Source organism: Lagopus leucura, unplaced genomic scaffold (genome assembly GCF_019238085.1).
Source record: "Lagopus leucura isolate 7727_CA_CO unplaced genomic scaffold, USGS_WTPT01 Super-Scaffold_100028, whole genome shotgun sequence".
Taxonomy (NCBI): Eukaryota; Metazoa; Chordata; class Aves; order Galliformes; family Phasianidae; genus Lagopus; species Lagopus leucura.
In genome coordinates this window covers 6,733,807-6,748,443 of record NW_024962279.1, presented here as the reverse complement: position 1 = coordinate 6,748,443, position 14,637 = coordinate 6,733,807, and the positions used below count along the sequence as shown (strand labels likewise).

Genomic DNA, 14,637 nt, shown 5'->3' with positions numbered 1-14,637 from the left:
GTGCTTTGCCATATGCCCCCACTGAACTGCAGTGATATTTTTGAACACATTTCTTCATTTTTCACCATAATCGAATGAATTTCCAAGTTGTGTTCTGCTCTGTAAGGCTTGCAGCAAACCTACCAGCAGCATGGCACAGAGCAGTACCATAAGGTGCTGCCACGCAGATGTTCCAATTTCCAATAAATGGGTGATGGATGGACTTAAGCAGCACTATGTGTAGGGCTTAGCAAACCAAAGAAAAAATGGAATAACGACGAAAGAAGCCAGACCTGCCTCAATTATAGGAAACAACATCCTGGATTTGAACAGATCAGCCATGCTGCTGAGCTGAGCTCCAGTCTCACGCACATAAGGTTTAACACCAGTGTCTCCATCCATTTTCCTAGTGTAAAAGCTTTATTCCTCACTTCCCGTTCCTGTGCTTGGCCGAGCCTTTCACCTCACTTACTGAGGCCCACTCCCTGTCTCTACTTTAAACAGTCACCCTTCTTTTGGCAGGGGACCAGAGATGCTCTTGCTGAAGCCTATTGAATCTGCCTCCCAATCTGCCCAGCTCTCTCCTTCACGTTTGCCACTCCTCTGCTCAGGAACAGAGCACACAGCACACCAACAAATCATGCAGCTAATTAAAATCTGGATGAACCCTCTATGGCACAGCCTTAGCACTGAAGATTGCACATCAACTGCTGTTTTAAAAAGCAGATTATGCTGACGGTTATGCTGTGCATACTGTAAGTGCAAGTGCAGCCATCTATTTCATCTGCCCAAACTGCCTGCAGCAGCATAGCAGTGTGCTGCAGTGCAGGACAAAACACTTGGAGCACTTCTACAGCGTACAATATTCAGCTAGTGTACAGTTAAGCTTTGCCAGCGCTGCTGCTGGAACAAAATCCACAGCTTCAGAGATCAAAAATGAAAGTGGAAAATAGTCCTAAACTAGTAAAGCAGCCCCTTCCAGGAACAGCCAAACTTGACCAAATAAGGCAAGTGAAAGCTCTGAGCCAAAGCAGCAAACCCACGTTGTATTAAAGTCAGACAGCTGGACAGCAGAAAGGCGAATCAGCCCGTTGCACTGGACCGGATTGCAAATGGGAAGAACAAATGTTCAGAAAGCAGGAGCGGAAGCACAGCCTGCCAGCAGAGGCTCACAGGCATTTGTCCCAGCCTGCGGGAGCCTACGCTCCATTCTTACAGGATTTTTCCTTGGTTTTTAATGCAATGCCATCATCCCAAACCAGCTACAGACTCCCTATTGATTACGCCTGGACAGAGGTGCTGATGGGGCACTTGGTGTCACCTGGAGTGCCCTGCACTTGGTGCAGTGAGACAGGCAAGAAAAAACCAAGCCTTCCCTGCACAGTGAGTGCAAGGCTGCCACGTGCCTCACCCCGCTGTACAGAGCTGCCCTCGTGCTGCTGGACGAAGATGAGCAGAACACTGTCCTTTTTTCCAACTTCAAAAGAGACTGAGCTGAAATTTAATGCAGGAAAACAAGGACCTAAAACATCCCTTTAAGGGAAAGTTTAAGGTTCATTGCCTTAACTCCTTGTCCAGCTAAGCAGAGCTAGAAGTTTGGATTTAGGTGCCATAATGCTACACGACAACTTCTGCCACTTTTGACTCGACCGTTTGAGACAAAGCTGAACCCAAACCCAGCATGATGCTGACACTTTCACAGAAGCATGCAAGCAATAGAACTCCCAACTTCTTCTTCAACTCCCCTGCAGGAGCTGCACCAACCCAAGAGGTGCTCCTCTCCCCTGTGCTCCAGGGACTCCCCTCTGCTAACGCCTGGCTCCCACCGACCCTGCAGCAGTGACACCAGTGCTACAGCAACACCAGGCAAGGAGCACCCATCTGCACGCCCAGCCCCAGCACAGCCTGCTTCCCAAGCCTATTTAGCCTCAAGAACACAATATTTACCAGTCAAGGAGTTTCAAAGCCTATTAATCGGTGCCTTCCCACAGCCTTTGTGAATCAACATATCCATTCATTTCAGTCCCCTCTTCTGCCAGCTGCCAAGAGATGAGTGAATCTGCACATCAGTGTGTCTTGGGCACAGCTGGGAGGCCTTCACAGCAACACTATTAGCTAAAGAAGGGGAGGGGAAAAAAGTGATGATATAATCCTTGCCTAGCTAAAGCTACGACCCAGGTAAAGCTTCTCCTTAGCATTCAAAGCACACACTTTAGATCCAAATGTTTTTTCCCAGCCTTCAGTTGATTCTGGGGACGGAATCTATGCAAAGCCCACAGACCACAACAGCAATGCACAGGCACTGCCCAGGGAAGCACCAAATGACTGCCCTAACATTGAGGCCACACGCATCTGACTTGATCAATTTATTCAAGCTACTTCATGCTAGAACCATTTTCCAAATTTCCTTCTACACAAATCATTATTTTTCAGTGTTTTAAGCCATATTTTATCTGCCTTATGACATAATGACAATACATCAATCAGTGGCAAAGAAAGCTGGATTCAGAGTGATGGATGGGCTGGGAAGAGTTATTAAATACCACCAGCTGTATCCCCAACTGAGCACATCCCACGCCTGCATCAATGCAGTCAGCAAGGAGCCCTCCTGGATCACAGACACCATCAGTAGCCACAAAGCAGTGACAAACTTAAAATTCAGAAAAATGGCACTGAAATCTTTCAACATTGCTGGCTCCTCGCCCCTCTTTCCTTTGTTACAATCACTTTTTTTCAAGTATTATTTGTATCATAATCACACTAAAAATGCTTCCCAGCTGTTGGTGTCAGATCTTCCAGCCTCTATGCCCAGATCAACATCAGGTTTATGCCCTTCTTTCAGATACACCTTCCTTTTTGACATGTGATATTGGCACTGTAGAACAGCAGAAGCATCTATAGGCAGACACTCTAAGAGCCACACCACTGAAAAGCAGCATTTCTTCAAACAATACAGAGAGGTACAGAGCAATGCCAAGACAACCTTGACCAAGCCCAGGGGGCCATGAAGCGCCCACACATCGGTTCTGCCATCTCTTTCCCCTGCCCACCGCCATGGAGAACTCCAACTTGCTCTTCAAAAGATCCCTACATGCCTTCAAAGCTTCCCCCGACGATCGCACCCAACTCTTGGCAGCACGGAGCTCTCAGGACCGTTTGCAGGAGCAGATTCGTGCAGCTCTTCCCATTCTCCTCCCCCAGCCTTCCATGGCCCAAAGCAGCTGCTCCTGCCCACGCCGCCCCCCGCTCTCCTCCATGGCAACACTTCTGCGTACCACAAGGAAAAAGAGAGAAAAAGGGATCATTTGTGCCCTCAGATCGAGCACTGGAACGATATTAGCAATCGGGAATCGTCGCCTTCTGCAATTCAGTCAGTTGCTGAAATTTCAATTGGGATTGGACTAACTGCACATGAATGCACCAAGCCCAGCCTGAAAGCTGCTTGCCTAGGCCTGTAAAGCACTGAAACCCACACAGGATAGTGCCTGATGCAGACTACTGAAGAAGCCACTCTGTAGGTTACTGTCTCTTACGGAAGGTGCGTTTCATCACACAGCGTCCTGTCTCTCATTACTACAAGTATCCATCCAACATCACGTATCCATAGCTCCCTTGGGCTTCTGTCCACTACACGAAGATGAAAAGAAATATTGCAACCCTACCACATCAAAGCGTAGATGGACACAGTTTCTTCCTATACAATCTGCAGGTTGATAAAATCTTCCCCTTAACACACATGGAAACATCTCTCACCAGGACACACAGCTAATTTCACAAGTGCTGTGCAGCACCACCTCCCAGCACACCGCAGGCACTGTCCTCAAGGTGCAGGGCTGGAGGGAGGCGCACAGGACAGATGCACAGGGGATTTATCCAGGCTCACAGCCAGAACAAGGTGCGATTCAAGCTCCATGCAGAGATGTCCACCGATGACCCCGTGTGGCACAGATCTCAGGAGGTCAAAGCACCGCTCATCTCTTCTAGCTGAGTTGAAGAAAAAAGTGCAAGAAACTTGTTTTCAATTCCTCAGCAGAGATCAGAATAATCCCGGATTACATGGCAATAAATACTAGCACTGTTTATGGAGCAGTCACTTGGAATGATGGAAAAAAAATCTAGATAAACATAACTTTGTATTTGCAAAACAGTAAGTATTTATAAATAAATGCCCTCCTTTCTACTTAGCAATACCAGAGTACCATGCCTTTATACTTCTTTAAAAGTCTAAATATTTAAATTATGTTTAAAATTAGCATAGTGCAAAAGATTCTTCCAATAATGCATCCACCAATAAAAATCAACTTCGGAGGTGGAAGAAAATCTTCGGGCTTCCAGCAAGAGCCACATGCTAGCTGAGATATTCAGAGCAGCTGAGTCACTGTGGTTTTCTGAAATGAGCCTTTAACTACGACTTGAGGGAAGGAACTCTAAGTGACAGGCACTTCAAATCACTGAAGGATAAAAGTTAGTCTTTTAAAGTTACTGGGTTTTTAAGTCTAAGGCTGCAGTTCATTTTCCTGACACTTTCCCCCCCCCCCCCAAGTACTTTGATGTCTAGTTCCCAACACAGTGTTTAATTTTAATCCTGTATTAGCCATAATTTAAACTCTGCACGAGCACAGCATTGCTCTTCAGAGCAGTTAACTGCTTGGTGACCAGGATCTATGCCTCAGAGATACTCCTGCAGGCCAGGGATGGCACACAGTGAGCACAAATGTCTGCAGCAATGGATTTGCAGGACTAATCTGAGGTTTAGCGTTCAGCTCTTTATTTAAAAGACAAAAACAAAACCGCCCCATTAACAAATCCCTTCCCATTTACAGCTACAGCAGTAGCAGGCCATCAAGGCGAGGAGCAGGCTCACTGTACTCAGCAACGCAGGGCAGACAAGCAGCTCCAGCACTTCCTGCTGTCCCCAGAAAGGGGACAATACAGAATGCAGGAAATGCACACATCAGGGGCACCTAAAGGGAAAGCACGGCACAGCGAGGAGGAATTAGTTTTGCACAGTCAGTTGACAGCTCCATTTAATCCTCTCCCTGTTATCAGACAAAAGCATTTGGAGCCCAACTGACCATAGCAAAGGATCACAACGATTCTCACTATAGCACAGATATTTCCATAGTGAAAGCTGTAACACCAAGCTGGAAGAAAGTGCTTTGTGAGAACAGCAATCCTCTCTCCCTGAAAATGTCTAAAAAAGAATCGCTTTGTCTGACTTATTTCTCTAAGAACTTTCACAGCTTTCCCCACAGTTTTGGTTTGTTTCTTTTTCCCTTTGAATTTCAGAAAGTGAAAAACCTCACACGTTTTCATGTTCTTTTCAACAGTTACCTGAGAGTCTCCCTGCCCACAAACAGCCTCCCCATCACACAGCCTCATCTGAGGGCATCTTCCCCACAGCCCTCACCAAACCGACTGCCACCATCACCTCACTGCTGCAGTCACTGCTCAGGCCACGTCCACACCAAATGAAATGAGTGGAGCTGCAACACAGCTGAGGGCTTCCCTCTATCAAACATTTCAGAGAAACAAAGCACTAATTACTCACACTTGTTCCCATCATAGAAACATTTTCTCAGAGCCATGTGCCTCTGAGGTCCTCAAAGCTGCTTGGGAGCACTGGGAACAGGAGGACCGAAAAGCCAAGGCGATTGCTGCTGACCATTCAACTAAATACTAAGAGCAATGAAACATGAAATCACCCTTTGATTTTTGCACCAGAAAAATTAGAAACTAAGCACCAGCCATAATATCAAGGTTAGAAGATGCTGATGTGAAATCCTAGTGGATGCTCATATAAGGTTCTACATAAATATAGAATTCCCTATACATACACCCTCCTCTTACATTTTTGTATTTCTTAATGTATGCTTATATAAATATACATTCACACACACTACCTATAAGGAGACAGAAGATGGATAAGCTGTTAAATTCCAAAGGACTCTCTGCAGACAAATTCTGATCCAAATGCAGAATTATCTTTTGTCAAGTTGTCTCATATTTCAGCACTAATGCTGTAATCTACAATAACCACACAAAGAAGTAGGGAATATTGGATAGGGATGAAATTGTCAGTTCTTCCTCTTTCTGAGGTTGATTTGCTACTTTCAATGAAGAGGAATCGAGCACTGAAGCTACCAATCCATAGATTATTTATCCCAAATTCCCACAACACAAAACCTTTAAGAACACAACTGATAGCATATGGGGGAAAAAAAATGTGTATTTGAAATTAGAACTTGTAAATCATATTTGAAGGATCTTCTCCTTGTTGTCATTCTTTATGACCAGGGCCATCTGCCTGACAGGGAGTAGGAGGGAATCAATTTTCTGCCTATTTTAGCATTCAGCAGCAATAAAGAGTTATCTTTAAGGCCTGCATTGCCTTCAGACTTTATCCTCCAGTCCTTAAGACATCAGCTTGCGGGGTGCTGGCACTGCTGTTTGAAGCACGGAAGATGGATGTGGTGCGTGGTGTCGGGCCATGAGCACACAGTGCCTGCAGCCCCAGCCAGATGCTCCTGCAGCCCCATGTACAATTCCTGTTTCCCAGAAAACCTTAGTAACCAAGTTCCTCCTGCAGCCCAGTACTACAAGTTCTATTGGCTTTCCAGCATCACTCTGTTGTGATCACACAAGTATGGAATAACACACTTGCTTTTAAATCAGTATGTTTCTGAAAAACAGAAGCCAACAAACTCCAAGACACAACTTTTGCTCAGTACTGAAGTTGCGATATGAACGAAGAGTGAAAGGTAGCTGGATGCCTTGGACAGGAGCATCTACAGGAAGGAGCAGAAGAATGCTGGAATTTGGCTTCAGCACAGACAGCCAAGACTCTTTTTGATCTGTGCCACCATAAATTCACCGCATCGTTCTTCAGCCCTGCTCTGAAACCTTTGGTGCCTATTAATCCAAACCTGTACACGGGGCTGATGGAGCATTCATCAGATCAGTACCACCATTTCTGCTTTCTGAAGTGAGCCAGAACTCCAGCTCAGTCCTCTCTGGACACACTCAGTATCCCAGCATGTTCAGGCTCTAACAATTCACTGCAGAGTCTGCGGGGAGGGAAGCAAACATTTCCTCTTTGCACAGAGAGACTGATTACATTCTAATAATACTGAGATTTATTCTTGTTTCTTAGAAAACAAGCCCCAGCTTTACAGCGTAAGGAGCAGTCATGGGCTGGAATCCCTAACACAAACAACTCTGCTCGTACCCCGGTCCCAAAGGCTGTGGGGCACCGTCCCTCCCAAACCCTGCCTTCCTGGGCTGGTTAAAGTTAGCTGGTGCTGGCTGGGGACCATGTGCTGCTATGGAGGGGGAAGGATTTCTGAGGATACAGCCAAGATTTTTTCCTTTTCAGGATGGCTACTCTCTCATCCAGTTCTCACTTCCTCATGCCTGCAAGTCCTGTGCTTATTTTTTCCCTTGTATAATTTTTAACTTCAACAAGCAGAAGGGCTGACATTCACTGAATACAAGGTCTAAGTGCTACCAGACTGTTTTTGCATAGCAAAGCATTTTGTACCCTTAATAAAATCTGAACCAGAGATAATCTGTTCCAGCTAAAGCAGGAGCAAATCCTGCAGCAGTGCTTTGAGCAGTGTCACTGCTTCTCTGCTGGCCGTGGAGCACAGAGATGATTTCTTACTCTAAGTATTGGACTGAGAGCCACGGAAAGATCCCTCACCTGAAATACAAGGAGTTCTGTCTTCACTGAACTTCTGTGAGTTGTATAATCAAAACACAGTAGTTGCCAACATGAGAACTCAACAGCAAGTATTTTCACAAATTAGGTACAAAGTTAACTGTAACTCGAGTATCTCCTCATGGGCTGAATAATACACATTTCATTAAAATAAAATTTTCCAGGAACACTGCATTTAGCATCAGTCAATCTGTAATGGCTATTCCAGTATCTGAAACATTCCCATGAGACGTGACAGCCTAAAGGCTCTGACTTTCGCAATAAGGGGACAGCAGTTAGCTCACATGCTCAGCATCCCTGTGTGCAGCAGGGCCAGAGCAGCTCCCCAGCAGCTGGGCAGGCCTCTGCTTCCCCGAACAGTTCCAGGCACTGCTTCTGCTCTAACCTGGTGATGCACACAGAGGCAGAAGTTTGAATGGCAAGACCATCCTGAAAGAGGAACCCAAATCCTGCAATGGAAATGAAGGAGCATTCAATCTCCAGCAGCAATATGGGAACAGAGGAAGATGCAGGTGTCACAGGCTGCTCGCTGCAGACACCCGGACCAGGTCTGCCTTTCACTACAGCCCATTTTTATGGCTTGCTGTGCTCATCCAAGGCCTCGCCATTCTTATTCTGACTGCTCTCAGACAAACTGAAACACTGCCAGCATTACTTCCCAGACTTACAGCTGCAGAGATACCACCAGCTTGGTTAATCTCCCCCAGATTTGCATTTTTTTCATATTTATACCCAAAAAAACCCCAACAACTTACACGTAACAAAACTTCACTCCAGCCAACTGGGGAAGGGCTGCTCTAATCCCTAACACCTGTTTCTCTTCCAGTACATACACAGTTCTTTCTTCACAAACCTCTCACTGATGACTCTACCCACCTGCTTTAGTATTTGCACCTTTCTGTGTAAGACCCCTCCACCTCTACAGCACTCAGGTTCTCCCAGCCAGAAGTGCTGGCAGTAAATCTGCAGTTTCCCTGAAGGTCTTCTGGCAGCAGCACATGGGTTCTCAGTATTGATGAAGGCCACTAGCATCACAGTCTTCACAGCTTACAGAACAGAGCAAAAGCTTTCAGAAGAAACAGAGTAAAGTATATGGAACACAACTGTTGAAATACCCTAAATTTTAAGCAAGCCACAAATTTTAATAACTTTGTTATATTAAAAGATATGTACCAATGTCACCCCACCCCCACAATTCATTAAGGCATTTCACTCCCTTGGGCTCTTGTGACTAAGTATAATATTTCATTAAATATCCTGTTCATACTGGCTTATGTACTAGGGAACACACTAATTTTAGAAAACTGATTAGCTAGTTCTTTCTAACCGAATGTTATTGTAGCTAAGGTCAGATTTTGCACTGAAACTATGGCAACAAAGCCACAGTATTCTTTTGTCTACAAGGTTGGGGCTAGGTTTATTAACAGCACTGTTCTACTTAATAGCTAAGCACTGCTTTTTGGCAATCCCTCCCTTGATCCTACCTGAAATAGGCTGAACTTTCCACGAGGGAAAAAGCTCTGACCTGTGAAAGCAGTTGAGAAAGAATGAGCATTCGAACCAGAACTCTGCTTATTTCTCATTTTCAGTACGTGGTCACTGCCCTGCCTGGTTCCCCCATCTACTGCTTCAGCAGCAAAGAACCTATACCCACATTTTTTAGACGGGCAAACAAAGCACACAGGTCCTAAAACCTCACAGTCCAACTCTCCCTGTTCTTTCGCAGTACCTGAGCCAACAGACTGTGCCATGCACACACCACTCCAGTTAACCATATTAATGGCCACTTTATATTTCAAAGGGGCTTCGCTCTGCCTTCATCTAGATGCAAAACAGCTAAGATGAAAGCGCTTACCCCAGAAGCTGGCAGACAGCTGCTTAACCACAGCACACCAAGCACAGACCAGCACGCAAACTCAGCTCAGCCAGTGCTCAGTGTGTGCCTCAGAAGCCAAGCAGCCCCATCTCCTCTTCCTGTTCAGTGCCTGCAGCTCTTTTCTTGTGCCAAATTAAAAAGACTCTCTTGGAAGCCGTACCACACAGACCTTGCCTCCACTATGGCCTTGGTACCCCAGCAATAGGATACAGCAGATGTTTGGGAATGAGGTGTTCAGGAAAGCACTGCACCTTGCCTGCCTCCTGCCTGGGAAGGGTGGGAGGATGTTGGGTGTGCTCCTGCATGCGCTACAGCAGCTCTCAGCTTGGATTCCTTCTCAGAACCTTTCAAGCTTCAGCAGATACAAAGCACATTACTGAGTGCAAAAACACAACATTTCTGTCTTTCCAGTTTTTTGAAAGCTCTAAATGCCACTGTGACAATTGCCTATAACATCTGCTTGTATGTAGGATGCAGTGGGCTAAAAACTCACATTTTAGAGGCAGCGCTCAGGATTTCTTGATCAGATAAAGGGCATCAAATTCAAAGGCGTACTCACAGTTGGCAGTTCTCTGGTACAGTTATATAAATACTTCAACTCATACTAAAGGATTCCTCATCAAGCCCATGAAAACGTATTGCAGATATTTAACAGTATCCTTCTGCAAGATATATTCTTCCAGCAATAAATGACCAATACTTCAGTCTTAAAGATGTTATAGGCACAATATTAGACTCTACTTTCCTTCTTTCCCTCATCCATCACTCTAACCTTGAAGTTTCTCTTGATTTTCCACTACATCTTATCAGTGTCCTTAGCATCAGTTCTTCTTTGCATGACATTTGTCTCTTTGGGAAAACAGAGAAGTCAGATAAGCAGGTGCTCAGTGCTGCTGTCCCACTTGGTGTTCAGGTTTGGTACTCAGCACGTGCATTGTAGTCTGACTCGGACAGCACAGAACAGAGGAGTCACAACTCCACTGCACCCTGCACAGAGCTCTTCCAGGCAACCACGCTAAGCTTTCAACTCGGCACTCAGGCACTTCCAAACATTCTGCCTGGAACGAAAAAGGAATGCTGCAATTGCATCTGTTATCTGTTCTCTGTTATCAAAGTGAAAAGGCCCCATTTAGACAGGAGTTCAAGCATTTTAAAAAACATCTTTTAGTTAATAAACCCATACATTTCACCAGCATTACAAGTCTCTATTCCAAGAGAAAAAGACAGCAGAGCCTGGCCACGCAGCCATGCCCAGCACGTTTCTTGTCTCACGGTCAGCCCTGGAACCTGCTCTACTCTGCAGAGCACCCACCCCAACTCAGGCAGTGCACACACAAGTCACCCACTTCAGACTATTCTACATTGAAGTTTAAAAAGCAATCTGAGCTGATATAATGGCTTTCAGCAGACTAGACATAGGACAACATGCACAGGTACGTGGGGAGCAAGGATTTCAGGCTGCACGCTTATCTGAAGCCAAACACACAATACCTAGGGGCTTACACTGCTGAAAATTATTCTGATGAGTACAGGGACAGAGCTGACCTTACCACCTAACAAGTGCACTTTCATGCACTGCTAATGTTTTTGCTATGCTAAGAGGCAGGGGAGTCTGGGTGTTTATTTCGATTATTTCACATTCTAAAGTGTTTGGGAAAGCTGAGCACGCAACCCTCTAACTGCCAATTCCCTCAGCCTCAGTTCTAATGCTGAGCTGCACACCAGTCTGCATCAGTTGAACAGGGGTAAATAAGGAAGTACACACATAAATCCTCCAGCCCCACTGCCTGTACCAGCACTGCATAAATTCCATGCTCTCCTTCACACCACTAATGGCAACACTAAGAAACAAAACAGCCCTCAAACATTTCTGTGATGGAGGGGCGCTGACTTCAACCAGTGCCAAGCACAGTGCAAATTTAAGAGAAATCCATCAAAAGAATTGGGATGTGCACATACATACACCAAATTTCTGTGTTAAAGCCTCTCTGCAGAGCCCAGGCCATGCCTGTGCCGAAGGTGAACTTGCAGTTTGAAGCCCTTGACCCCAGCAGGGCCGTGGCAGTGCCAGACAAGCAGGGTAACTGCTTCCTGACAGCAGCGCTCATAAAGAGCACACAGTATGGATTAGGATCAAAAGAACAAACAGAATCTGAATCGCTCATCTTCTGCTTCTCCATGAGGGTATTTTAAGTCTAAGAGATATGGGTTCATTCCTTGAACATCTTGCCAAAAAAAGCGTGTTGCCCAGCAACTACTAAAACAGCGCTCTGGAAGGAGGTGGCTGCTGGAGGAGTTAACCCATCAATGCCTGCTTCCTGCAGCACTGCGGGGCACAGCAGCCTGCGTGTCCCAAACACAGAGCTGCCACAAGCTGCTGGCAGACGGGCTGCCTCACTGCAGCACCAGTGTCCCACACCAAGCAAACACGCTGGGCTTAGCACACTGCTATGCTCCCATCCAAAATGAACACAAGCGAAGCCTCTGTGAGAGTACATCCAAGTAAACACAGCAGATCCAGCAGCTGCAGCCCCGGCCTCTGCTTCTGCTTTGCCACTGCGCCAGGTCTGACCCGTTTCATTTGCAAAGCAGCAATCTGTCTCTGTGCATTTAAGCACAAATCATTCCTAATGAAACACTGTGCTGCTTTTAACCTGTCTGGAGGGTCAGCTCTAGTTCATACTTTCCACATAAATCCATGCATATCTCAGGCATGTTCATTTACAGTCACTGCTTGGATGCACAGTCATACTCACAGGCAGCAGACTGAGCATCAATTCCAGCTGTATAAAATAGCAAAATGCCTTTTTTTGTTCAAAGCAGTGCAGATAACTAAGGAATTGCCACACTTACTTTTTTTGGAGACTTCCACAACTAGGATTTCTTCCAGGAATCTCATCTGCACACAGTGCATTCAGACAAGCCATTTACTTCCCCATGAATTTTCATATCAACATTTTAAAAAAGAAACACTAGTGAATGCAATTCTTGAGTCCTGTCATTTGCAAGGAATTTTAGGGGTTTTTAATGGAATTCGTTGAAGCTGAAGACACGAAGGGACAGACATGCACTGGACTTTAAAAAAAAAAAAAAAAAAAAAAAAGGAAAACCAAACTCAAACAAACACAAACAAACCAAACCACAGCATCATTTAAAGTGGTCCTGAAAGCCAGAGAAAAGAAAATGAAATCTCACAGACCGTAATCACCACTCAACCTCAAACCACTCTGGGTGCTGTCTGCATCTGGGGGGGTGGGAAAAGGAAGAGAGAAAAATGAGCTCGCACACCTCCAAGCATTCCTGTAATATTCTGAGGACAGAAGACATAATAGCATTTAATATGTGCAATAACTGCTGGTAAACCATCATTGCAACTTCAGTGTGTTGAACTAATAACTTTGTAGTTTTAAGGCCTATTACTGCTTTCCAGCTTGGTACTTCAGGTTTTCCCATCTAACACATCCTCTATTTCTTTCTGCCCTTCTTTTTCCTCCCGTTACGTTCTTACTCTGCACCCCGAAGCTGACCTGAGCTCCATCCCTCCTCACAGCCTCCAGCACTCTCTCCCTTCCCATGCTCCACACCACCAGCAGACAAATCTCTCCACCTATTTTTACCACAGCTCTGCCAATGAAAGCAGCCCTGGTGTCCTCAGGACACCTCTGGTTCCCTGAAGCAGGCTGACGGGCTCCATCGCTCCCAGCTCCAGCCGCGCTGCTGCTCCACATGCACTCTGGGCTTCCCTCGTGTTCTCAGCCCAACACAAAGTCAGCATTCTGCAGGGAGTGCCTTACTAACACACAAACACAGTGAACTTCAAGCAGAGCTCATTGCAAGGAGGATCTCACGGCACCAGAAGCCAGGTTACGGCACAGAGCATTTTTCCAGTACTGTGCCTTCCCAAAGCCATAATGGCAGTCACCGCCATTTGATTCACTTTGGCCCTGCACTAACAAGAGCTCCAGAAGTTATTCCTCAGTGACTGCTCCCAGCACTTCACACCAATTTCAGCTCACACCAAGGTCCCACCCCTCCTCCAGCCTTCCTGAAGCAAGCAAGTCTGAACCTGAAGTATGTGGGAACAAAATTCTGGGATTGCTGAATGGCTTCCACCAGATGCCCATTGTTGCTTTATATCCCCAAAGTAAGTGATGCCATTCAGACAAATACCTTAGGGAAGGCTGTGCTTTGTTTGCAAGGAAGGTATTTTTGGAAGGTGCTCTTAAAACACGTGGACTGAAGAGACAGGGCTGTAGTTCCTGACTGTGTCACAGACAACACCCCCACACGTGTCTGAGTGCCTCTGCTTCAACATTAAAAAGGGACGTTTTCCACTTGCGTTGAAGATGGCGAGATAAATTTCATCATCATTTCTTCCAAATATATTAGTGCAGAAAGCGTTTTTATCTTGAGCCACGCTTACAAAGCACACATATAAACAACTGAAATGCCTGCTAAAATTTTATGACTTCTGTTGCCATTTACCATTAAGCATAAACTTCCCCACAAAAGCTTTAGTGAAGTGACTACAAAGGTTGGAAAAGGTTCATACCATTCTTTCTCGATGTATAAATTACAAGTAACATGAGAACTTTTACAACGTCCAACAACATTTTATGCCAAACAAATGTTTCTTTGTACTTGCAGTTCCTAAACCATGCTAGAAATAATTGCTTTTCTCTCTCTCCACCCCTTCCCTTTCTCTTCCATCCCCCACCTTGTCCCCGATCTCTTCTACGCCCAGCCATTTCAGTCAGATCTGGATTTGTTTCTTGATTTGATTGCCTAGTTAGTGCTCTAGATAATGTAATATCATCACCCTTGTTCTGGAGAGTTTAAAACTGACTTTTTAAGTTTCTCTAGGTTGCCTCTTCAATACCTGAATCATTGGCGTCCAAATTACTCTCTGGAAAGAGAACTGAAACTTACAGGGACATTCTGGTAGGACAGATGTGAAAGTCAGACCCCATTTGCAGCCACCCCTCACAGAGCCTTCACGTCCAACAACTCAATTTGATTCGCAGACATTCACACACACCCTTTTTCCACCCCCCTTATGAGT

General features: G+C 45.5%; 1 protein-coding gene across 4 annotated transcripts in view; it reads right to left on the bottom strand.

The window, feature by feature from the left end:
- ITPR1 (inositol 1,4,5-trisphosphate receptor type 1) overlaps positions 1-14,637 on the bottom strand; it is a 149,420-nt gene that overhangs the window by 119,821 nt on the left and 14,962 nt on the right. The window lies entirely within an intron of this gene.